General features: G+C 44.4%; 1 protein-coding gene across 3 annotated transcripts in view; it reads right to left on the bottom strand.

The window, feature by feature from the left end:
• Positions 1–23,156, bottom strand: part of RBM47 (RNA binding motif protein 47) — a 93,168-nt gene extending 70,012 nt beyond the window's left edge. The window contains exon 1 of one of the 3 annotated variants that reach the window (XM_053577917.1): positions 23,032–23,156. The gene's annotated coding sequence lies outside the window, so the exon portion shown is untranslated. The remainder of the gene's footprint in view (positions 1–23,031) is intronic. The other 2 variants (XM_053577916.1, XM_053577915.1) reach the window with 2 other exon arrangements.
• Positions 23,157–23,367: the final 211 nt, after the last annotated feature.

Raw genomic sequence — 23,367 nt, 5'->3', positions numbered from 1 at the left:
TCAAGCCCAGCCCCGGCCAAACTGCAACAACAACAACAACAACAACAACAACAAAAAATAGCCGGGCGTTGTGGCGGGCGCCTGTAGTCCCAGCTGCTCGAGAGGCTGAGGCAAGAGAATCATGTAAGCCCAGGAGCTGGAGGTTGCTGTGAGCTGTGTGATGCCACGGCACTCTACCAAGGGCAGTAAAGTGAGACTCTGTCTCTACAAAAAGAAAAAAAAAAAAAATAGCCGGGTGTTGTGGCAGGTGCCTGTATTCCCAGCTACTCGGGAGGCTGAGGCAAGAGAATCGCTTAAGCCCAGGAGCTGGAGGTTGCTGTGAGCTGTGTGAGGCCACGGCACTCTACCAAGGGTGATAGAGTGAAACTCTGTCTCTACAAAAAAAAAAAAAAGATGTTTTCTTGCTCTTAAAACAAAGCAGCAATGTAACATTGGTCCCTTCCTGATCAGCCCATTCCTGTACCCTCATGCTAATTTCCAGAACTACTTATTGATCAATGGGGTTTCCCTTGGTGAAATAAGAAATGATAAAGTTTTTCAGCAGAGATAAGTCAAGTCCTTGGTGTCCTCAGAACAAAATCTTGCTGAAATGATAACACCGCTTCCACTTACAGAGGAACAATCCTGAAAGTCAGTAAAGCCTTGGCAGGGCAACAAACAGGGGTTACTCGACTCTGGGGGCAACAGACTCTGTGGGGATCCCAAAGCCAGAAATCAACGAGGCACCTGTCTTGAGGAGGAACACAGGTGCACAGACAACACCTGTTTCTCCCGCCCATTCACCTTCCCAGGTCTTCCAGAACAGACTCTTCCCCTCACCTCAGAGGTCGGGAACAGGTCCAGAAGCGGGTCAATCAGAGTCCTTTCGGGGATTTATATGGATCCTACACTTGGGAAAGCTAAAGCATTTGCCTCAGGAACACTAGAAAATAAAACCAGCACCAAAGACAACTGAGATTAAGAGATATACAGAGAAAAACAGTCCCAGTGGCCTCATTTGAATATTGTCACGCTCTGCTCTTTGGAATTTCCAGTTAGACATATATATATACACATATATGTATATGTTTTTATGTATTTGTTGTATTTGTATTGGATGTATTTGTTTTTTTTTGTGGATTGAGTCTTTATTTGGGGCTGGGTTTCTGTTACTTGCTACCAATAAAGTCCTAGTTAAAGGAACTCAGAGGGGCTTTCTTCCTTGGAATATATTATTATGGGATTGGGATAACCAAGGTCACGTGGAAATCTCATCTGGGGGCAGAGCCCGTAGCTCAGTGGGTAGGGTGCTGGTCACATACACCCAGGCTGGCGGGTTCAAACCTGGCTCCGGCCAGCTAAAGAACAACAACAACCACAACAACAAAAAGCCAGGTGTTGAGGTCAGCGCCTATAATCCCAGCCACTTGGGAAGCTGGGAGAATCGCTTAAGCCCAAGAGTTTGAGGTTGCTGTGAGTTGTGACGCCACAGCCCTCTACCCAGGGCGACAGCTTGAGACTCTGTCTCAAAAGAAAAAGAAAAAAAAACTCATCTGGGCCAGGTGTGGTGACTCACGTTTGTAATTCCAGCACTCTGGGAGGCTGAGGCATGTGATCGCCTGAGCTCATGAGTTCGAGACCACTCTGAGCTAGAATGAGACACCCCTCCCCCCGCCTCTAAAAAACTAGGCATTAAAGAAAATATCAAAAACAACAACAAAAAAACCCAGGCATTGTGGTGGGTGCCTGTAATCCCAGCTACTTGGGAGGCTGAAGCAAGAGGATGGCTTGAGCCCAAGAGTTTGAAGTTGCTGTGATGCCATGACACTCTACTGAAGGTGACAAAGTGAGACTTTGTCTCAAAAACAAAAAGAAAAAAGAAAAGAAGTCTCATCGGAAATTTTTCCAGTTCCAAAGCTTTTCATGAGAAAAATTTCCCTCTTCAATTCGTTTCCTAAAGTTTTACTCTATGACTCTTTGCTCTTTTAGAAAAGGACATTTAAGGCTTGGCTCCCATAGCTCCGTGGTTACAGCGCCAGCCACGTACCTCAAGTCTGGTGGGTTTGAATCCGGCCTGGGCCTGCTAAACAACAATGACAACTGCAACAAAAATAAAAATAGGCGGGCATTGTGGCAAGCGTCTGTAGTCCCAGCTACTTGAAAGGCTGAGGCAAGAGAATTGCTTAAGCCCAAGAGTTTGAGGTTGCTGTAAGCTGTGATGCCACTGCACTCCACCAAAGGCGACATAGACTCTGTCTCAAAAAAAAAAAAAAAAAGAAAAGAAAAAAAGGAAAAGAAAAGGACATTTAATCATTTATAGAGAGTTTTTGGCATAACAGAATTGTGGCGCTCATCTAACGTTTCTTTGAAAAGAGGAGTGTGAGCTTTCAAACAGGAATTTGACAAACACACTTTGCTAAAAGAAGGCTCCTCCCAGATAGTCCTTGTCTTTAGCTTCTGAAAAGTTGTCAGATCACTCTCTCTGTCCTCTGTAGCAGAAACTAACAGAAAGAACTCCCATTCATGGAGAGAGCCTTTTTTCGATGATTATAGCTGATTGCTGTCTAAGTGCTGCCCCTAAAAAGCCCCCTCTCCTGTGGATCCCTCCTCTGTATCTGATGTTCACTGGGATTGCTCAAAGGACCAACAAGCCATTGATCATCCCCATCCTTGTATTTCCTTTTATTTTATCTGCCTTCTGCTTCCCTCTGAGAACAAAGGCGTGAGAGCAGACAGGGTAATGAATAAAGTCTAGGGCGGCGTCTGTGGCCTTAAAGGAGTAGGGCGCCAGCCCCATATGCCGGAGGTGGTGGGTTCAAACCCAGCCCCTGCCAGGCAACTTTTACCAGAAACTATGGAAAATCTGTTAAACTTTTTGACCAGGGTTGAACTAGATCAGCACCTGGTCCAACTAGTATACATCAACCTTGGCTGGAGAAGGTTAAAAAAACCCTAGAAGCTTTGTAGGGTCCCAGGATTTGGCAGTCTTTTTCTTTCTTTCTTTTTTTTTTTTTTTGAAACAGAGTCTCAAGCTGTCGCCCTGGTACAGTGCTATGGCGTCATAGCTCACAGCAACCTCCAACTCTTAGTCTCCAGTGATGTTCTTATAATCCCAGCACTCTGGAAGACTTGTAGTCCCAGCTACCTGGGAGGCTGAGGGGGCCTAATAACCTGAGCTTAGGAGTTTGAGATCAGCCTGAGCAAAAGCAAGACATGGTCTCTAAAAATAGCTGGGCATTGTGGTGGGCGTCTGAAGTCCCAGCTACTCAGGAAGCTGAGGCAAAAAGATCCCTTGAGCCCAAGAGTTTGAGGTTGCTGTGAGCTATGACATTACAGCACTCTACCAAGGGTGAGAAAGTAAGGCTCTGTCGCAAAAAAAAAAAAGCTCACTGATGTCTTTAGAATTAAATCTCCTCAAAACTCCAATTTGTTGGCTACACACTGCATTTTCATAGAATATTCATTGTAATTGAGCCTTGTGAGCTTTTCCAGTTGATGAAATCTTTAAACGACATAACAATGAAGATGAATAATTAATTATGCTGGGCGGTGCCTGTGGCTCAGTGAGTAGGGCACTGGCCCCATATACTGAGGGTGGCAGGTTCAAACCCTGCCCTGGCCAAACTGCAACAACAAAAAAATAGCTGGGGGTGGCGCCTGTGGCTCAAAGGGGTAGGGCGCCCACCCCATATACGGGAGGTGGCAGGTTCAAACCTGGCTCTGGCCGAAAACTATTATAAAAAAAAAAACAAAACAAAAAACAGCCAGGCATAGTGGCAGGAGCCTATAGTCCCAGCTACTCAGGAGGCTGAGGCAAGAGAATCACCTAAGCCCAAGAGCTGGAAGTTGCTGTGAACTGTGACGCCACAGTACTCTACAGAGGGCGAAAGTGAAACTCTGTCTCAAATAATAATAATAAATTATGCTGTAAGTTAATACTGTAATTACAAACTTTTAAGAAGTCTTAGAGAAGATAAGCAGATACTGAGTGAATGTCATTTATATGAAATTCTATAATAGGCAAAACAAGTATATGATGGGTAAAATCTCCGGCAGACTCTGGAGGTGGAGGGTGGGAGTGGCAGTCACTTGGGAGGGGCACGAGGGAACTTTCTAGTATGGTGTTAATGTTCTCAGTCTTGTTAAGGGTTGAGGTTACACACGAGTGTGCCTTTGTTTTTTTTTTTTTTGTTTTTTCTTTTTTGTTTTTTTTTTGTGGTTTTTGGCCGGGGCTGGGTTTGAACCCGCCACCTCTGGCATATGGGACCAGCGCCCTACTCCTTGAGCCACAGGCGCCGCTCAAGAGTGTGCCTTTGTGAAAGTTCCAGAAATGTACAATTAACATCTGTGCATTTCATTGTATACAAATTTTATTTCAAAATAACAACAAAGAAATGGTGTTGAACTTTAGTTAATAACGAACTTCAGGGAGAATATTGCAATCTTCAGCAATCTGTTTTGAAGAGCATAAAAGATACCATGAATTGGGTGTCACCTGTGGCTCAAAGAGTAAGGTGCTGGCCCCATATACGGGAGGTGGGTGGCAGGTTCAAACCCAGGCCCAGCTAAAAAAAAAAAAGATACCAGGAATTCGTGGATAGAAGATGGATTAGATCATAGGTAGAAATATGATAAAGCAAAATAAAAAAAAGAAATATGATAAAGCAAGTACAGCAAGATTTTAATGTCATAATCTATGTTTTGGGTATGTGGGTATTTGTTGTAAAATTCAAATCTGCTGTGTATTTAATAAGATAATAATAAGATAGTGAAAAATGACATAGAAAAAGCATATTCTGCAGATGTTGTCTGGTGCTTAATAAAGAAACTATGACAACTGAGGAAATGTGCATATGATGATATTGATGAGAGGTATTGATGGGTATGATAAGGAATGATCACAACATACAAGTTATAGAAGATATTCTCCATATTTCTCAAGATGCATTAAAATACTACAGGTTAAAAAAGACGATGCTTTCTCAAATTTGCTTTAAAAGATTTAGTCAAATGGAAGGTGGAAAGATAGTGTAGCAACCTTCATGGCTGTGCAATCTGTGTGACGTGTATACTGAAATTTGCATTTTATTCCCTTGGTATTAAGACTACCAAAATCCGAGGGCTCGTCAAGGTTCTCTGAAATTTTTGAAATTATAGCAATCTGTGATTGATGTGATTGCACTCTTTCATCGAAAGTGCTGTTAGCTTTTAGATTTTCTTTTTAAAATTAAAGTGTATATGATTTCAGTTTGTTACTTTATTTTTTTGAGACAGAGTCTCACTCTGTTGCCCTGGCTAGAGTGCTGTAGTGTCATAGCTCACAGCAACTACAAACTCCTGAGCTCAAGTGATCCTCTTGCTTCAACCTATGGAGTAGCTGGGACTACAGGTGCCTACCACAATGCCTGGCTAGTTTTTCTATTTTTAGTAGAAGTGGGGTCTTGCTCTTGCTCAGGCTAGTCTCAAACTGAGCTTAAGCAGTCTGCATGCCTTGGCCTCCCAGAGGGCTAGATTTACAGGCATGAGCTACTGTGCCCAACCTGTTACTAGAATTTTAAAAATTAAATCCTGTGACTTCTTGGAATGAATTAAAAACATCCAGGTCATAACTGTGAGCCTTAAAACCACTGGATTAGTCATAATAAATTAGAGAGTGTACTTATTCATTCACTAAATGTGTGCTTAATGTCTTTCTTTTGCAAACTCCATAGTAATAGAAACCTCAAAAAACATTCTATAAAGATGACATAAGATCCTAAAACACTTTGGGGGGGTACCCCAAAACTACCAGCTGTGCCTAAACAATTCTAACATATCTACTTGTGACATTCAAAAATATAACCAAAAGGCTCAGGGCCCATAGCACACTGGTTACAGTGCCAGACATGCACCAGGCTGGCGGGTTCGAGCCCAGCCTGGGCCAGCTAAACAACAATGACAACTGCAACAAAAAAATAGCTGGGCGTTGTGCCAGGCACCTGTAGTCCCAGCTACTCAGGAGACTGAGGTACGAGGATGACTTGAGCCCAAGAGTTTGAGGACTCCATGACACTCGACCCAGGGTGACAAAGTGAGACTCTGTCTCGAAAAAAGGAAAAAAAGAAGTGTGGTTGATTTCTTTCAAGATTCAGAAGATGTATAGATGAGAGTCAAAGAAAGCTTCCCTTCCTGATCCTGACGATAATTACACATACAGTCACCCCCGGCCCCTCAAAGCAAGGTCCTGGCAGATACAACCCTTCTTCCACCGTGTCCTGTCTCCCCAAGCTCAGAAGTTTCCATTCATGCCGTCTTCAGCACTAACACCATCTAAAAACCTTGGTGCTGACCCATCAGCTCATCACAATGAACTTTACACAAAGGTCAAGGTCGAGTAATTTACTAATATAAATTAGTATAGATTATACTAATTATAGTATATTTATCATGTTGACTATCACACAAAAATATCACGTTATATTTTTATCATGCTGACACATGTCCCATAGCAAATTTGTTTGGTGTGTCCTCGGTACTCTGCTCAGAAAAAAAAAGAGTCCTGAACTTCACTCAATGAATACGGCCTGGTCTGAACTGAGGGGAAGTCAAGCATGAAGAAAGTGGCCTGAACTCCGAGTGCTGTTGAGAAATGTTTCCCCAGCTGTGACAGGGTTTTTGCCATCTCTGTAGCGGGAGTTGGGGGGAGGAGGAGTGTCAATGATTACTTGTGAATCAGTAAGCCTTCAATGACACAGAACCTGAAAACAGTTGAATTTGTTAAGCCTGAACAGATGTAGGACAGTGCTGTATCACAGACTCAGAACCAGGGACTAACATCAGATGTTTATATCTTCCTTCACTTTCTGTCCTTGAAACCAGCACTACAAAAAATTGACATCGGGGCGGCACCTGTGGCTCAGTGGGTAGGGTGCTGGCCCCATTTACGGAGGGTGGCAGGTTCAAACCCAGCCCCAGCCAAACTGCAACAACATAAAAAAATAGCCGGGTGTTGTGGTGGGCACCTGTAGTCCCAGCTACTTGGGAGGCTGAGGCAAGAAAATCGCTTAAGCCCAGGAGTTGGAGGTTGCTGTGAGCTGTGTGACGCCATGGCACTCTACCAAGGGCAACAAAGTGAGACTCTGTCTCTAAAGAAAAAAAAAATTGACATCAGAACTAAAGATGAGAAGGAAGAACAAACGTAATAGAAATATAATGAGTTTGTCAGGCCCAGGGGCTCACGCCTAACCCTAGCACTTTGGGAGGCCAAAGTGTGAGGATCATTTGAACCCTGGAGTTCGAGACCAGCCTGAGCAACAAAGTAAGACTCCATCTCCACAAAAATTAGCCGGGCATGGTGGCATACTCATGTAGCCCCGGCTAGTTGGAAAGCTGAGGCAAGAGAATCACTACAGAGCCCAGGAGGCTGCGGTGAGCTATGATTGGCCACTGTACTCTAGCCTTGGTGACAAAATGAGACTCTGGCTCTGCAAAAAATAAAATAATTTTAAAAAGTAGTACGATGACGAGTCTGCTTTAGGCAGGGGGACTCTCCCCACAAGGTGGTTTCATCAGGGTGATGAAAGGAGCCTGGACAGATGTTTCTGGAGGTGCCAGTGGTCATCAGTAGGCGATGGGCATCAGGAAGAGAAGCTGGACAAGGGTTATTCATGAAAGGTGATTGCAGGTCTGCCTCTGAGGGAAGGGGGAGTGTGGAAAGGACCAGTGGGTCAGGGCAGCGCCTGTGGCTCAAGGAGTAGGGCGCTGACCCCATATGCCGGAGGTGGTGGGTTCAAACCCAGCCCCAGCCAAAAAAACTGCAAAAAAAAAAGAAAGGACCAGTGGGTCAAGTAATGTCAGTCCTGGATATTCTGAAAAGACGCGGGAGATTCAAGTGATTGCAACTGAGGCCAGGCACATGGCTGACTTTTGGCAGCTGATATGGAAGGATTTCATGAAACCAGAAGTTCAAGACCAGCCTAAGGGTCTCTCACCTTCTCTCCATCTTAACAACCTATTTCCGTGCTCTAAACTCTCTCTTTAATCTTCCTAAATAAAATCTCTCTTTGTAACTCTGAAAAAAAAAATAAAAATAAAATAAACCAGCCTGAGCAAGAGCAAGATCACATCTCTACGAAAACTAGAAAAATTAACGTGATGTGGCAGGCACCTTTAGTCCAGTTACTTGGGAGGCAGAGACAGGAGGATGCTTTAGCCCAGAAGTTTGAGGTTACTGTGAGCTATGAGATGATGCCACTGTACTCCAGCCCCCGCTCCTGAACAACAGAGTGAGACCTTGTCTCAAAATCAAAACAAACAGCAAAAGAAAGAAAAGTGGAAGGTCAACAGGCACCTGCCACAACGTCTGGCTACATTTAGAGACGGGGTCTCACTCTAGCTCAGGCTGGTCTGGAACTTGTAAGCTCAAGCGATCCACATGCCTCAGCCTCCCAGAGTGCGGAGTTGGGTTTTTGTTTTTAATTTTCTGCATTTCTTTTTATTTTATTTTTTGCAGTTTTTGGCCTGGGCCGGGTTGGAACCCGCCACCGCCAGTATATGGGGCCAGCACCCTACCCCTTTGTGCCATAGGTGCTGCCCTGAGTTGGGTTTTCTTATGGCAGGGAAATGGCACCTCACTGCAGGTTGTAAACCAGTTTTTTTCTTTTGTAAATAAGACTGTTTCTTTCTACTTCCTCCCAACCTCAGATTCTATGACAAGGCTTTGTTAATAGAAATTGAATTAATAGGCGGCGCCTGTGGCTCAGTCGGTAAGGCGCCGGCCCCATATACCGAGGGTGGCGGGTTCAAACCTGGCGCCGGCCAAACTGCAACCAAAAAATAGCTGGGCGTTGTGACGGGCGCCTGTAGTCCCAGCTGCTCGGGAGGCTGAGGCAAGAGAATCGCTTAAGCCCAGGAATTGGAGGTTGCTGTGAGCTGTGTGAGGCCACGGCACTCTACCGAGGACCACAAGTGAGACTCTGTCTCTACAAAAAACAAAAGAAATTGAATTAATAAATATTGGATTATTTGTGTTGCATGTCCCTCCCACCAAAAAATTATCACCATTAATTTAATTTATTCACATTCTACTCAGATTCTTTTTTTTTTTTTGGTAGAGACAGAGTCTCACTTTATGGCCCTCGGTAGAGTGCCGTGGCGTCACACAGCTCACAGCAACCTCCAACTCCTGGGCTTAAGCGATTCTCTTGCCTCAGCCTCCCGAGCAGCTGGGACTACAGGCGCCCGCCACAACGCCCGGCTATTTTTTGGTTGCAGTTCAGCCGGGGCCGAGTTTGAACCCGCCACCCTCGGTATGTGGGGCCGGCGCCTTACGGACTGAGCCACAGGCGCCGCCCTCTACTCAGATTCTTTATTTGGTTATAATTTTCATGCCCAGAAAAATGCCATTTGTGAGGTATCTATCAATTGTAGATTCTTTACCAAAGAGGTACTTAGGGCTGCCAACTTCTAAAGGCAATTGAGAAAATAAAAACTTTTTCTAGAGCGACACCTGTGGCTCAGTGGTAGGGTGCTGGCCCCATATCCTGAGGGTGGCAGGTTCGAACCAAGCCCCAGACAAACTGCAACAAAAAATAGCCAGGCGTTGTGGCAGGCACCTGTAGTCCCAGCTATTTGGGAGGTTGAGACAAGAGAATCACCTAAGCCCACGAGTTGGAGGTTGCTGTGAGCTGTGACGCCACATCGCTCTATTGAGGGTGACAAAATGAGACTCTGCCTCAAAAAAAAAAAAAAAAGAAAAGAAAAACTTTTTCTACAGTTTCATATAAGTTCAATAAGAACAAGATTGTTTAACTTTCCTTTTTGAAAAGATAAAGACTTTTGGGAGGCGCCTGTAGCTCAAGGAGTAGGGTGCCGGTCCCATATGCCGGAGGTGGTGGGTTCAAACCCAGCCCCGGCCAAAAACCACAAAAAAAAAAAAAAAAAAAAAGAAGAAAAGATAAAGACTTTTATCTTTAAACGATGCTGGACTAAAATTTATAAGCCAGCATTTCCTGATATTTAATTTTTCTATAATGACAGTACAGTATTCAAATAGATCTTATCTTCTAGAATTAAAAATATATATACTTTGGCCCAGCACAGGGGCTCACTCCTATAATCTCAGCACTTTGTGAGATTGAGGTGAGAGGGATCACTTAAGCCCAAGAGCTAGAGACTAACCTGAACAACATTGCTAGACCCTGCCTCTACAAAATAATAAAAAATTAGCCGGGCATGGTACCATATGCCTGTGGTCCCAGCTACTCAGGAAGATCACTGGAGCCCAGGAGTCTGAAGTCGCTGTGAACTGTAATCAGGGCACTGCCCTCCAGCCTGGGCTACAGAACCAGAAAAGTAAGTAAATAAATACATATATTAAAAATATATACACATATGTATTTTTTCCACTGGGCAAGTGCTCCTAGGAAACATATAATGTGAGTGCTGTACAGACGACAGTGGCTAAGAACAGAGAGATATTTCTCTAAGTCACAGAAGCAGTCAGAGGAAAACTAAATAGATAAATAAGTAAACCTGCATCTTCAGGATATTCCAGAAGAAGCAATCAAGTAGGTTAATCTCCTAAAAGTAAAATAAGATATTATCTGTATTTCCCTGCTCCAAAAAAAGGAAACCAGTCAGAGGAAGGCTCAGGAGTTGAACATGACCTTGATTCCATGTCCTTCCCACAGAGCCCATACTCTGATCATTTTTTCTATGAAATTATTCGATTTTGAAATTCCAATTAAAATATTTGTCATTTTATGTAACAAAGCCTTTATCATCATATAAGTGGGATTATAGACAATCTTCAGCGGGGGGTGGGGGCAGGGAGCTGTATTTAATACCTTCATTATAAGACCTCACTTTCTCTGACATATCTATTATCAAACAACAGCGAGGACTATAAACATGAATTGCTCTACTACTATTACTACAAAATGAAAGAATATCCATTTCATCCGGCTTTACAATGAAAAGCCATTTTATTGGAAAACCACCATAAAAGGCTTTGTTTTGTTTCCACCCAGAGTCCAAATTTGCATTCGTGATTGACAGATGATGCTTACGTAAACATCGACTAATTTAAATGTTTCACAATCCTCCAGGGGGAAAAAAATGTCACCTGAGACAACATTCAGTCTCTTGAATTCAGTCTTCAGAAAGAGTCCCTTTCTGTTCACATGAGCAAACTTCCTGCTAGGGAATCCTGTTGGAAGGGAAGGCAAACTAAGATGTCTCGGACGCCCCTGTTCTCCATCATCTCTGCTAATCCCAACAAGAACCAAAAGTCGATTTATATTTGCAGAAAAAGTCAAAGTGCTGTGCAGAGAAAGGTGCCGCCCTGGGAAGGACAGAGGCTCGGCTGCTGACTGGCTCTTCTTACACAGGACAAGACCGGCGGGAGGTCAATCTCATGACAAAGTTTTTTTTGTACCCAACTGGCTTCCAAGACACCTTTCTGGCTGACTCGGTGTCTCTGAGACCGCTCTGATCGCCAACCAGCATTTGTACCTTGGTGCTGGACATCACTCAATTCAGCTTCTTCTGCTGTCTAAAGACTTTGCTCTTTGGTGAAGAAAGACAATATTCAGAAGGAACCAAACGAGCAACGGCTTGAATGCTTCTCTCCAATTTTTCTTCACAACACTTTGAGAGTTAAAGAGATCTTGGGGATCACCTGACCAACCTTCTCCCTAAGGAGTTGCCCTTTCTACAATATCCCCAACAAGGGGTCAGCTCACCTCGCTGAGGAAGACGCCCCGCTTCAGACACAATTGACCCCATGGCAACCTAGCCTGGTTTTCCTACAGCTCTAATTTAAAAACCAAATCCAACCCAGGACATGTCTTTGTCTAGTTCCAAAGAAAACACCTGTTTGTGTTTTTAGCAGAGTATACTGAGCTAACTCTGGTCAACAGTCTGTTCTAGGGCTCTGTACTTGCCTCAATTATAACTGAGAAGATAATTAGAAGATGTTACTTTCTGACAGGTGGCAGGATGACACAGGGAAACAGATGCGCTCTGGGGGGTCAAATTAATCTGGGTGTGAAGACAGTCTCTGGCATCCTGAACAACGTGGCTTTGTGCAAGGCACGTGACCTCTTGGTGCCTTGGTTTCCCCATTTGTAAGAAAGGGTTAATGATGCCTCGCTAGCAGAGCTGTTGTGAGAATTGGGAATAATACACGATACTTGACTGACTACAATATACTATACTAACATACTAAGTACTAATATACTAAGACTGGACTGAGTCTTCAAAGGCAAGACTTAAGACTTGACTAATATACTACACTTGACTAAGTACAATATACTATACTAATATACTAAGTCAAGTACTTAGTACAATATAAGTACAATATACTAAGTACACAATAAAACAGCACAATCTGGCTTGGTGCCTGTAGCTCAGTGGTTAGGCCACCTGCCACATACACCAGCGCTGGTGGGTTCAAACTCGGCCCAGGCCAGCTAAATAACAATGACAACTACAACAAAAAAAATAGCCAGGTATTGTGATGGGCACCTGTATTCCCAGCCACTTGAGAGGCTGAGGCAAGAGAATCGCTTAAGCCCAAGAATTTGAGGTTGCTGTGAGCTGTGATGCCATGAGACTGTCCTAAAAAAAAAAAAGAAAGAAAGAAAGAAAAAAAGAAACAGCACAATCTCAGAAGCCATCATAGCCCAAACAGGGCTGCAAAAGCAACTTTTTTTTTTTTTTTGTAGAGACAGAGTCTCACTGTATTGCCCTCGGGTAGAGTGCCGTGGCGTCACACGGCTCACAGCAACCTCTAACTCTTGGGCTTACGCGATTCTCTTGCCTCAGCCTCCCGAGTAGCTGGGACTACAGGCGCCTGCCACAACGCCCGGCTATTTTTTTGTTGCAGTTTGGCCGGGGCTGGGTTTGAACCCGCCACCCTCGGCATATGGGGCCGGCGCCCTACTCACTGAGCCACAGGCGCCGCCCGCAAAAGCAACTTTTTAATGGCTGACACAGTTCCCCAAATGCTGTACGGGTGGCAGTGTGAGCCAGTGGAAAGAGCTGGAGGTGGAAAATCTGTATGTCAGCTCTTTTTTTCATGGCCAACTCATGATTTTCTCATTTTTCTTTCTTTCTTTTCTTTTTTTTTTGTGTGTGTAGAAACAGAGTCTCACTTTATCGCCCTCAGTAGAATGCTGTGCCGTCACACAGCTCACAGCAACCTCCCCCTCTTAGGCTTGTGATTCTCTTGCCTCAGCCTCCTGAGCAGCTGGGACCACAGGCGCCCGCCACAACGTCCAGCTATTTTTTTGTTGCATTTTGGCCGGGGCCAGGTTTGAACCCGCCACCCTCAGTATATGGGGCCAGCGCCTTACTGACTGAGCCCACAGGCGCCGCCAGATGTGTGACCTTAGTGTCTCCAGTTCAACTTTCTGACATATAAAATGGGTGTGTTTAACTTTACAGAATTAAAAAAAGGGGGCGAGGAAACATGAAATTTAAGGAAGTATTTTCTTTAAAGTATGTAAATACAAGGTATCATTCCTGTGGTTCATACAGTTAAAAAGAAACATCTCAACCCAACCTGTGATGACTCCCCGGGAGCAGTCCCATATAAAAAAGCTTTCTGGGCAGTGCCTGTGGCTCAAAGGAGTAGGGCGCCGGCCCAATATGCCAGAGGTGGCAGGTTCAAGCCCAGCCCCAGCCAAAAACTGAAAAATAAATAAAAATAAAATAAAAAAAAAAAAACGAAAAAGCTTTCTATCAACCGTGAAAATGAATACAGTCTTTGTAGCACAGAATGTGGGCATCTCTTGCTCTTTCTAGAAGTGACTTAAAACATCTGACTGAGACACTACCGGAGCATTTTATGTTCTGCTGGGCAAAGAATGGGTTAACCAGCCTATCTGGCCTTGTTGAAATGATGACGTGAGCACACGCACTTTATGACATTAGCGCAAAATTTAAAACACCACCTCTTTAATTCACAATTAGAAAAAAGTGGGTGCATATTCCCTTTTGTTAGTCTGAGTGAAGGACATTTGGAGCCAACGTCTGGTAACTTCTTTGTATTATGCATTTGTGTGAATGTGTATGTTGGTAGGATGGAAAATTGAAGAAGGTAGTAATGAAAGGGAAATTTAGAAACTTTAGGCCCTTATCCCCACTCTGAACTCTGTTCATTTCCAGAATGTTCAGTGAGGCTCCCACATCCATCAGGTCAACAGCGTCTTCTGTGAGATAGAATTTCAAGCACTTTCTTAAACTCTACTTTAAAGCATATGACCTTTGACTCCCAGGACACTACTCAGTGATTCTGACTTGAAATTCACCTAACTTTCTTATAGTGATTAAATATTGCTTTATGGGCTTGGCACCTGTAGCTCAGTGGCTAAGCCCCTAGTCACATACACCGGAGCTGGCAGGTTTGAATCCAGCCCAGGCCTGCCAAACAACAATGACAACTACAAAAACAACAACAACAAAAATAGCTGGGCGTTGTGGTGGGCACTTGTAGTCCCAGCTACTTGGGAGGCCGAGGCAAGAGAATCACTTAAGCCCAAGAGTTTGAGGTTGCCGTGAGCTGTGATACCACAGCACTCTACCCAGGGTGACACAGTGAGACTGTGTCCCAAAATAAATAAATAAATATAAATAAATATTTCTTTAGGCATACATCCTAAAACCTGATCTTAAAAAATTTCAAAAACTAGGGCGGCGCCTGTGGCTCAGTCGGTAAGGCGCTGGCCCCATATACCGAGGGTGGCGGGTTCAAACCCGGCCCCAGCCAAACTGCAACCAAAAATAGCCGGGCGTTGTGGCGGGCGCCTGTAGTCCCAGCTACTCAGGAGGCTGAGGCAAGAGAATCGCTTAAGCCCAGGAGTTGGAGGTTGCTGTGAGCTGTGTGAGGCCACGGCACTCTACCGAGGGCCATAAAGTGAGACTCTGTCTCTACAAAAAAAAAAAAAAAAAAAAATTTCAAAAACTGCTAAACACAGATTTTAGAATATACCATGTGCCCTTGAAAATAAAAATTCTTCAAAAGCGGGCGGCACCTGTGGCTCAGTCGGTAAGGCGCCGGCCCCATATACCGAGGGTGGTGGGTTCAAACCCGGCCCCGGCCAAACTGCAACCAAAAAATAGCCGGGTGTTGTGGCGGGCGCCTGTAGTCCCAGCTACTCGGGAGGCTGAGGCAAGAGAATCACCTAAGCCCAGGAGTTGGACGTTGCTGTGAGCTGTGTGAGGCCACGGCACTCTACCGAGGGCCATAAAGTGAGACTCTGTCTCTACAAAAAAAAAAAAAAAAAAATTCTTCAAAAGCAAAAATTTAAATACAGGAAGAGGCTTATTTTTAAAGCTAGGCAAATGTGAACGGAAAGAGAGAAAACGACCTAAGGAAAAAAGTCAGGTGAATGGTCAGCTTTCTAAGAGAAGAAATACAGGTCTGCACTGTTACATAAACGCTGAGCCTTGGGAGGCAGGGGTGGCTGCGCCTCAGCAGTGTTCTGATCATCTTTTTGCCAAGGTGGAGTCACGCCCTGGTGTAACTGACAATTCTTGGTTTTAGTTCAGCCCAGTTGCAAGTCATGAAACTTTTCTCATGCACAAAACAGTGGCAGTCGCCTCCTAGAGCAATTATTTCGGTTAAACAAATAACTCACGTAGAACACTCAGCAAATACACGCCCAGAAACAGACTTCCCGCGCTTCCACCTTTTCAGGTGATAACATTTCCATCCCACCTTTTACGAGATCACTTGACTCTAAAGAGCTGGCACACACAAGGAACGATCTTCAGCTCATCCAGTCCTAGTTTTAATTCCCTTGAATTTCTTACATAGGCCCTGTTCTTACTCTGCAGAAACCAAAGACTAAATTATAACTATGTGAAACTACGTAGATGAAAATCACAGACATACATGTCGAGTGAAAGAAACCAGATATAAAAGAGCACATGCTCTATCATTCCATGTTTACGAAGTACAGGAACAGCCAGAGCTAATAATCTGTGGTTTAGAACTTGGTTTTGTTTGAGATAGAGTTTCACTCTGTGCCCTGGGTACAGTGCTGTGGCATCATAGCTCACAGCAACCTCAATTTCTTGGGCTCAAATGATCGATCTCCTTGCCTCAGCCTCCCAAGTAGCTGGAACTGCAAGCACTGCACCTGGCTAGTTTTTCTATTTTTAGTAGAGATGGGGGGTCTCTTGCTCAGGCTGGTCTAAACTCCTGAGTTCAAGCAATCCACCCGCGTTGGCCTCCCAGAGTGCTAGGATTACAGGTATGAGCCACTGGGGCCTACCTGGTATAGAACTTGGAATAGTGGATAGAAAGTAGTAAGAGGTTAGTGAAAGAAAAGAAAAAGAAGTGAGAACAGTGGTTACTTGTTACAGGTAGGTGACAGGAAGAGCAGAACAGGGAGCTTTCTGAGATCCGGGTGACAGTTACACAGCTGCATATATAATACATGCAAAAATCCGTCAAACTATATACTTATGAGCTGTGCATTTTTTTTTTTTTTGAGACAGAGTTTCAAGATGTCACCCTCAGTACAGTGCCGTGATGTCACGGTTCACAGCAACCTCAAACTCTTGGGCTTACGCGATTCTCTTGCCTCAGCCTCCCAAGTAGTTGGGACTATGGGGTGCCTGCTTATTTTTCTGTTGTTGTGGTTGTAGTTGTCATTGTTGTTTAGCAGGCCTGGGCCTGGTTCAAACCCGTCAGCCCAGGTGTATATGGCCAGTGCCCTAACCATTGTGCTACGGGTGCCTAGCCTGAGTTGTGCATTTTACTGCCTTTATGTTATACTCCAATAAATGTTTTATAATAATTTTTTCTTTTGGGGCGGCGCCTGTGGCTCAAAGGGTAGTGCGCCAGCCCCATATGCCGGAGGTTGTGGGTTCAAACCCACCCCTGGCCAAAAAAAAAAAATAATAATAATAATAATTTTTTCTTTCTTTCTTTTTTGAGATAGAGTCTCAAGCTATCACCCTGGGTAGAGTGCTGTGGCATCACAGTTCACAGCAAGCAACCTCCAACTCTTGGGCTTAAGCGATTCTCTTGCCTCAGCCTCCCAAGAAGCTGGGAATACAGGCACCAGCCACAAAGCCCGGCTACTTTTGGTTGTAGTTGTCATTGCTGTGTGGCATCCAGTCCGGGCTGGATTCGAACCTGCCAGCTCCGGGTGTATGTGGCTGGCTCTCTAGCCACTAAGCTTCAGGCGCCGAGCCTACAATGATTTTTTTCAAAGGACTTTTTTGACTTAATCTTAAATTTTGGTCTGATTCTTGCCAGTCTCTTTCACATTTACATGAAAGATATACTTTTCCTTGGTGCCTCAGGATTGATTATTGAATTTATCCATTTAAGCAAGAAAACTATTGCTTTCTTGGGTAAAAATATTTCTACAATAGTATGTTCTCACTACTATCTTATTTATTTATTTTTTTTTTGTAGAGACAGAGTTTCACTTAATTGCCCTCGGTAGAGTGCCGTGGCGTCGCAGCTCACAGCAACCTCCAACTCCTGGGCTTAGGCGATTCTCCTGCCTCAGCCTCCCGAGTAGCTGGGACTACAGGTGCCTGCCACAACGCCCGGCTACTCACTACTATTTTTTTTTTTTTAGCCGGGGCTGGATTTGAACCTGCCGCCTCCAGCATATGGGACCAGCGCCCTACTCCTTGAGCCACAGGCGCTGCCCTACTCACTACTATTTTAAACAGAGCCTATGAAGCATATTTTCGTGGCAAACCAGGGTCATCTGTAGAACTCGTGTAATCAAGCTCAGCTGAGATGAAGTTAGGTTTCAGGGACCCTTGCTCCTACACGGGATGAAGTCATTTTTGCCTATTCTTTGCTGCTGTTCTTCACTGTTGCTTGCCTGTCTCTAACCACCTCTGTCCTGTGGTCTCTTTCATTCATTCATTCATATATTGGGTACACATCTTTTAAACACCTGGCTATGCCACCCACTGGATATAGTGGAGAATAAGACACTTATAGTCCATGACCTAAGGAAACTTTTAGCAGAAGAGCCAAGTATAAATCAAGCATGATATACGTCTTGAAGGCAAAAGAATAGGACCTCACTTAGGGGTCTGGAAAGGTCACCTTGAAGAAGCGACACTTGAGAATTGAGAGATAAGAACCCAGGCAAAAGGGAGCCCTTGGTATTTTTTGAATGAACAAATGAACAGTCATTAGCCAGGTAAAGAGGAGAAGGCAGAGTTCTGAATATATTATGCAATAAGAAACCAGAAATTTTACTGAAAAATGTTTAAACCAGTTGCGAGGCACTGAGTGAGGTGCTGGTGGAATTTATGGCATTGTTTTTGGCTTCCAGGAAGACTATTTTTTGGCCTTACCCAAGACCCTGAGTTGTTGGACATGTGGAGAATTTTTAGTTACCACTTAGCTAACCTATACACATTCAATTTTTCATTTCATCTTGCAAAAACAAAACCACCCACAAATGGTCCAAGTTTCCATGAAGGCTCCCCCAGGCTGCTTGTGTGGTTCTGACCCCATGCCACTATGCATGTGACTTCTCTGGCACAGTCACCAGAATCACCTTGAAAGGTTGTCACCCACCTAAGCCTTAGCAAAGTCACAACAGCTCTGTGCAGGAAGGCCAAAACGGGCCTCCTTGGGCATTATCCCATATTACAAAATACCATTTAATTTGGGGCCTACTATTGTCCCCAGAGATCTCACCTTAATGACATTTTACACGTCAAGAACTTCTGGTCTAGGCTCGGCACCTGTGGCTCAAGCAGCTAAGGCGCCAGGCACATACACCTGAGCTGGTGGGTTCGAATCCAGCCCGGGCCCGCCAAACAACAATGACAGCTCCAACCAAAAAATAGCCGGGTGTTGTGGCGGGCGCCTGTAGTCCCAGCTACTTGGGAGGCGGAGGCAGGAGAATCACTTGAGCTCAGGAGTTTGAGGTTGCTGTGAGCTGTTATACCACAGCACTCTACCCAGGGTGACAGCTTGAAGCTCTGTCTCAAAAAAAAAAAAAGAACTTCTGGTCTAAAAGACAGAAGAAAGATAGTAACAACCACCATTCTGGAGAGGATGCTACTCAGTTCTGTTTTATAAAGCCAACCTGACATAAAAACTTCATCATCCTATCACCTTTAACAGTGGCAGAGCTTACAGTGCCAGAGAGGTCGGTGAAGTTAACTTGATCCATCAACCAACTACCACGGAACTCTAAGAACCCCCTAACAAGAGGGGTAAATACAGCCGTTAACAATCTTAGTTTCTTTATAGTTCCCATGCAGCTCTTTGGAACTTGAAATGTGAAAAAAATAAATGAAGAGATGGCATAAAATACAGACTTTCCTGATGAAATAAAGGGAAAAAAGGAGTAACAAGTATCTAGAAATGATTTGTTTTTAGACTTTTCCCCAGAGTCTTTCAGTTTCTTCTGATAAACTGCAGTATTGATCTACTATAGAGAATACAGGAGTTCTTTCACTAGCCAGGGTCTACATTTGGGATTTTTGTCCTATCACAGAAAGTCAAAAGCTTCACAGACTCTTTTTTTTTTTTTTTTTGTAGAGACAGAGTCTCACTTTATGGCCCTCGGTAGAGTGCCGTGGCCTCACACAGCTCACAGCAACCTCCAACTCCTGGGCTTAAGCGATTCTCTTGCCTCAGCCTCCCGAGCAGCTGGGACTACAGGCGCCCGCCACAACGCCCGGCTATTTTTTGGTTGCAGTTCAGCCGGGGCCGAGTTTGAACCCGCCACCCTCGGTATGTGGGGCCGGCGCCTTACCGACTGAGCCACAGGCGCCGTCCGCTTCACAGACTCTTAAGCAATCTAAGTATGTCTATATGACAGGAATAGATATAGCAAGTAAAAATCTTTTTTTTTTTTTTTTTTGGTAGAGGTAGAGTCTCACTTTATTGCCCTCGGTAGAGTGCCGTGGCATCACACAGCTCACAGCAACCTCCAACTCCTGGGCTTAAGCGATTCTCCTGCCTCAGCCTCCCAAGTAGCTGGGACTACAGGCGCCCGCCACAACGCCTGGCTATTTTTTTTTGTTGTTGCAGTTTGGCCGGGGCTGGGTTTGAACCCGCCACCCTCGGTATATGGGGCCGGCGCCCTGCTCACTGAGCCACAGGCGCCGCCCAGCAAGTAAAAATCTTAAAAAAGAGGTAAGAAAAGGTTAATCCATTTGTCAAAAGTTACATAAACTTTCAGTGATCACGGCAGTTTAATGATTTGTTGCTAAACTTGGTTTTCTTTTCTTTTTTTTTTTAGAGACAGAGTTTCACTTTGTCACCCTCAGTAGAGTGCTGTAGCATCACAGCTCACAGCAACCTCCAAGCTCTTGGGCTTAGGCGATTCTCTTGCCTCAGCCTCCTGAGTAGCTGGGACTACAGTTGCCTGCTACAAAGCCTGGCTATTTTGGGTGGGGGGGGCTGGCGGGGCAGGGGCTGGGTTTGAACCCACCACTTCTGGTATATTGGGCCACCCCCTAAACTCAGTTTTCTGATACATATAAAAAGATAACAGAGGTATGTGCCATCCCTCCAGCAAACTCAATGTCATTTGGCCTCCACAGTTGTTAGATTTAATCCTATTTGACTAAATGGACAAAGCCTGAGGTGAGTTCATCCCAGGGAGGAAGTTCCTTCCAATTCTGAAACCATCACTTCTTCCAGCCATTTCAAACAGACTAGAAAGATCATTGGCTTGTTACTGCCAGCTGACACCAGGCAAAAAAATGTACCAAAATCGTGTCCTTGCGTAATTGATGAGCTCCTTGACTTTATACTTATGTCCCCTGCTGTACGACACAGTAACAGGCCGAAGAGTCCATACTCTTGTTATACTGCAAACACCTTTCCCCAGGAACTGGCGATTGTAGAAATCTGCTAAGCTATTCTTCTCCTAGATTTTCCCACTTAACTGTTTGGGTTTTATCCATTAATAACACAGGTATAGCTATCTGTGTCTGGAACCTCATTATTATAACTTATCATATATAAATATTTGATTAAGGTCCTAGCTTTAGCCCATGTGCTCCTATTTTCTACCCACCAAAAGTTAGAATATAAAGATTTAGTATTCCCAAGAACTATTTACCCATTAATTTCTCCAAAACCATGACCAGCATACAAAAAGTCATGCTGTGTTCTAAAAACACAGATTTGGGGATAAGAGGCAGTGTTTCAAGCTGACCTTTAATTTGTTGTTATCTTGTCTAAATTTAACAGAATCAGGGCGGGGACTGGGGAGAGAAAGTTTAAAAGTATTTTCATGCAACCAGAGCCACCATTTAGCAAAACCTTTAAACGGAGTGAGTCAGCCGTACACGGAAGTGCAAATCGCAAGGTTACACATCGCCTCCTAGAAACCCAGCACCTTGGTTCCCACCTCAGTGCTCAAGTGAACACGAACATCTGATTTAGCCCCCGGTAAAACCTCAAACAGGTGCAGGATTTTACCTCAATCTCTGTGACACACGGGTCCCTCTAGCAAAATCAAAAACAACGCACGATGGAAACCAAAGATTACAATTATCCAGGGACGCTGAGCCACCGAAAAATAAGAGTTTGCAGAGAAGTCCCTTCTGCTCTTGTCTTCTCTTTTTACCATTCCTGTCCCTTCTACAGAAGAGAACGCGAATCCTGTGTTATCTGAAATTTTAAATATTAATAAACACTAAAGTAGGAAGCACATACCTGCCAGACACCTGGCTTTCTCTTTCCCTTGCTCGCTCTCTCCTCCCACACTCTGGCAACGGAATGCCCTTCAAAATCATGGCTCAGTGCTTTTGGTAAATGTTTTACGAGACACTGAACAGCCTTCTGTCCCACCCTCAGAGCAAACACCATTGAAAGAACACAGTATAATGGTCGAAAAGATATCGTATAATGTACAGTAATGAAAATGAACAAGGAGGGTCTATTTCCACACTTCCCCTTAAGGGAGGGGGGGACATCTAAACTTTCAGATGGTGGGAGTGGAGGAGGAAGGGCTCTCAGAAATAAACCCTGATTCTGGAAGCAGGTTGTTTTTTAGAGGTTTTTTTTTTTTTTTTTTTAAGGTGGCATTATTGTAAGCTCATTGTTCTAATCCTCAAACGAGTGTTGGCTTGCCGAACTAAAAAAGTGTCAAAGGCAAGAGATGATGAAGGGTAGAGTTCACCAGTGAATCTGAAGACTCACGGTAGCATCTATACATTTACCACATTTACGAGAGAAGATGCAACGTGAAAAAGTTTTCATAAACCATTTTTTATGGGATAAACAAGGGATACTCCCAGTTTTCTATATCCCTCAAGTTATTCACAGTTAAAACTCAACTCTGCTCCAAACCAGAAGTTTTACATTCCATTCAAGTTAACAATTATAACTGCAGGATAACAGAAACTGGCTGGCACCAAACTATTAGCATACCCAGAGTGTCAGGTGCCTCTCGGTACCACCAGGGTTAACAAGATAAAGAGAGGGTGCCCAGGGATCATCGGTCTGCCTGGTTTTACAGAAACCACACATGGACATTGCCAGAGACTTGAGCCCAGGTGAGAAAACACAACTTCGTGCCCTTGGAGCTCTGAGTGACACAGTCCAAGAAACGAGAAAGGAGAGAGTTGAATTATTTAGCTACCATCAAGCCTGGTTGCTGAAAGGAGGCCAAGTCCATTTAGAGAAGAGTTTGGCTTTGGCTTTGGAATCACATACACACACACACACACACACACATACACACAGGTTAGGCAAATAAGATAACCTATTCATGTCCCCACCCCCTACCCCAGTGCTCAAGAGCACTCAGAATTCTGACTTTCATTCTCATACCTTCAAGATGTTTGGAGAGATGGAAAGCAAACTGACCTTAAAACCAAGACCATGAGTTTCCTACACTCCAGCTGTGTGACCTTGAGCAAGTACCTTAACCTCTCTGACCCTATTTTCTCATCTATAAAATTAAAACTTCTAGAACCACAAAAATTACCTCAAAAAACTGACAGCTCGCCAAGTCCAAGCTTCCAGAATGTGAGCCAAAGAAGTTATTCACATTTTCAGAGCACCAAAACCCTTATGTCGTTGCAATTTTTTTTGCCTTGCCCTACCTTACACGGACGGGTCCCATCTTATTTTCAGTCTCCTCCCGTTACAGTAGCTTCAGGTTAGTTCTGTGACTAAGGGCAATTGACTTCACAGCTCCAGGCTCTGATTGACTACTCTGTTAGGGCGGATATCAGAAATGCCCGGTTATCTGCCTGCTGGGGCGTGGCGCCAGGGCCTCCCCGCCCTCCAGCCCTGCCAGTCAACTCCCTGGCTTTCACAACACTTCTCCCCATCTCGCCCTCAACCTCAATGAGCTAACCTGCCTTCTCAGGTCTCCTGGCCTCTCTTTTCCCTCTTCCTTCTCTCTTCTTTCCCATCCTTCCCCTTCCGTTCCTGCC

The sequence above is a fragment of the Nycticebus coucang genome, chromosome 23 (genome assembly GCF_027406575.1).
Source record: "Nycticebus coucang isolate mNycCou1 chromosome 23, mNycCou1.pri, whole genome shotgun sequence".
In the NCBI taxonomy this organism is placed as follows: domain Eukaryota; kingdom Metazoa; phylum Chordata; class Mammalia; order Primates; family Lorisidae; genus Nycticebus; species Nycticebus coucang.
Note: the sequence above shows the minus strand (reverse complement) of the source record. Positions and strands in the feature narration are given on the sequence as shown.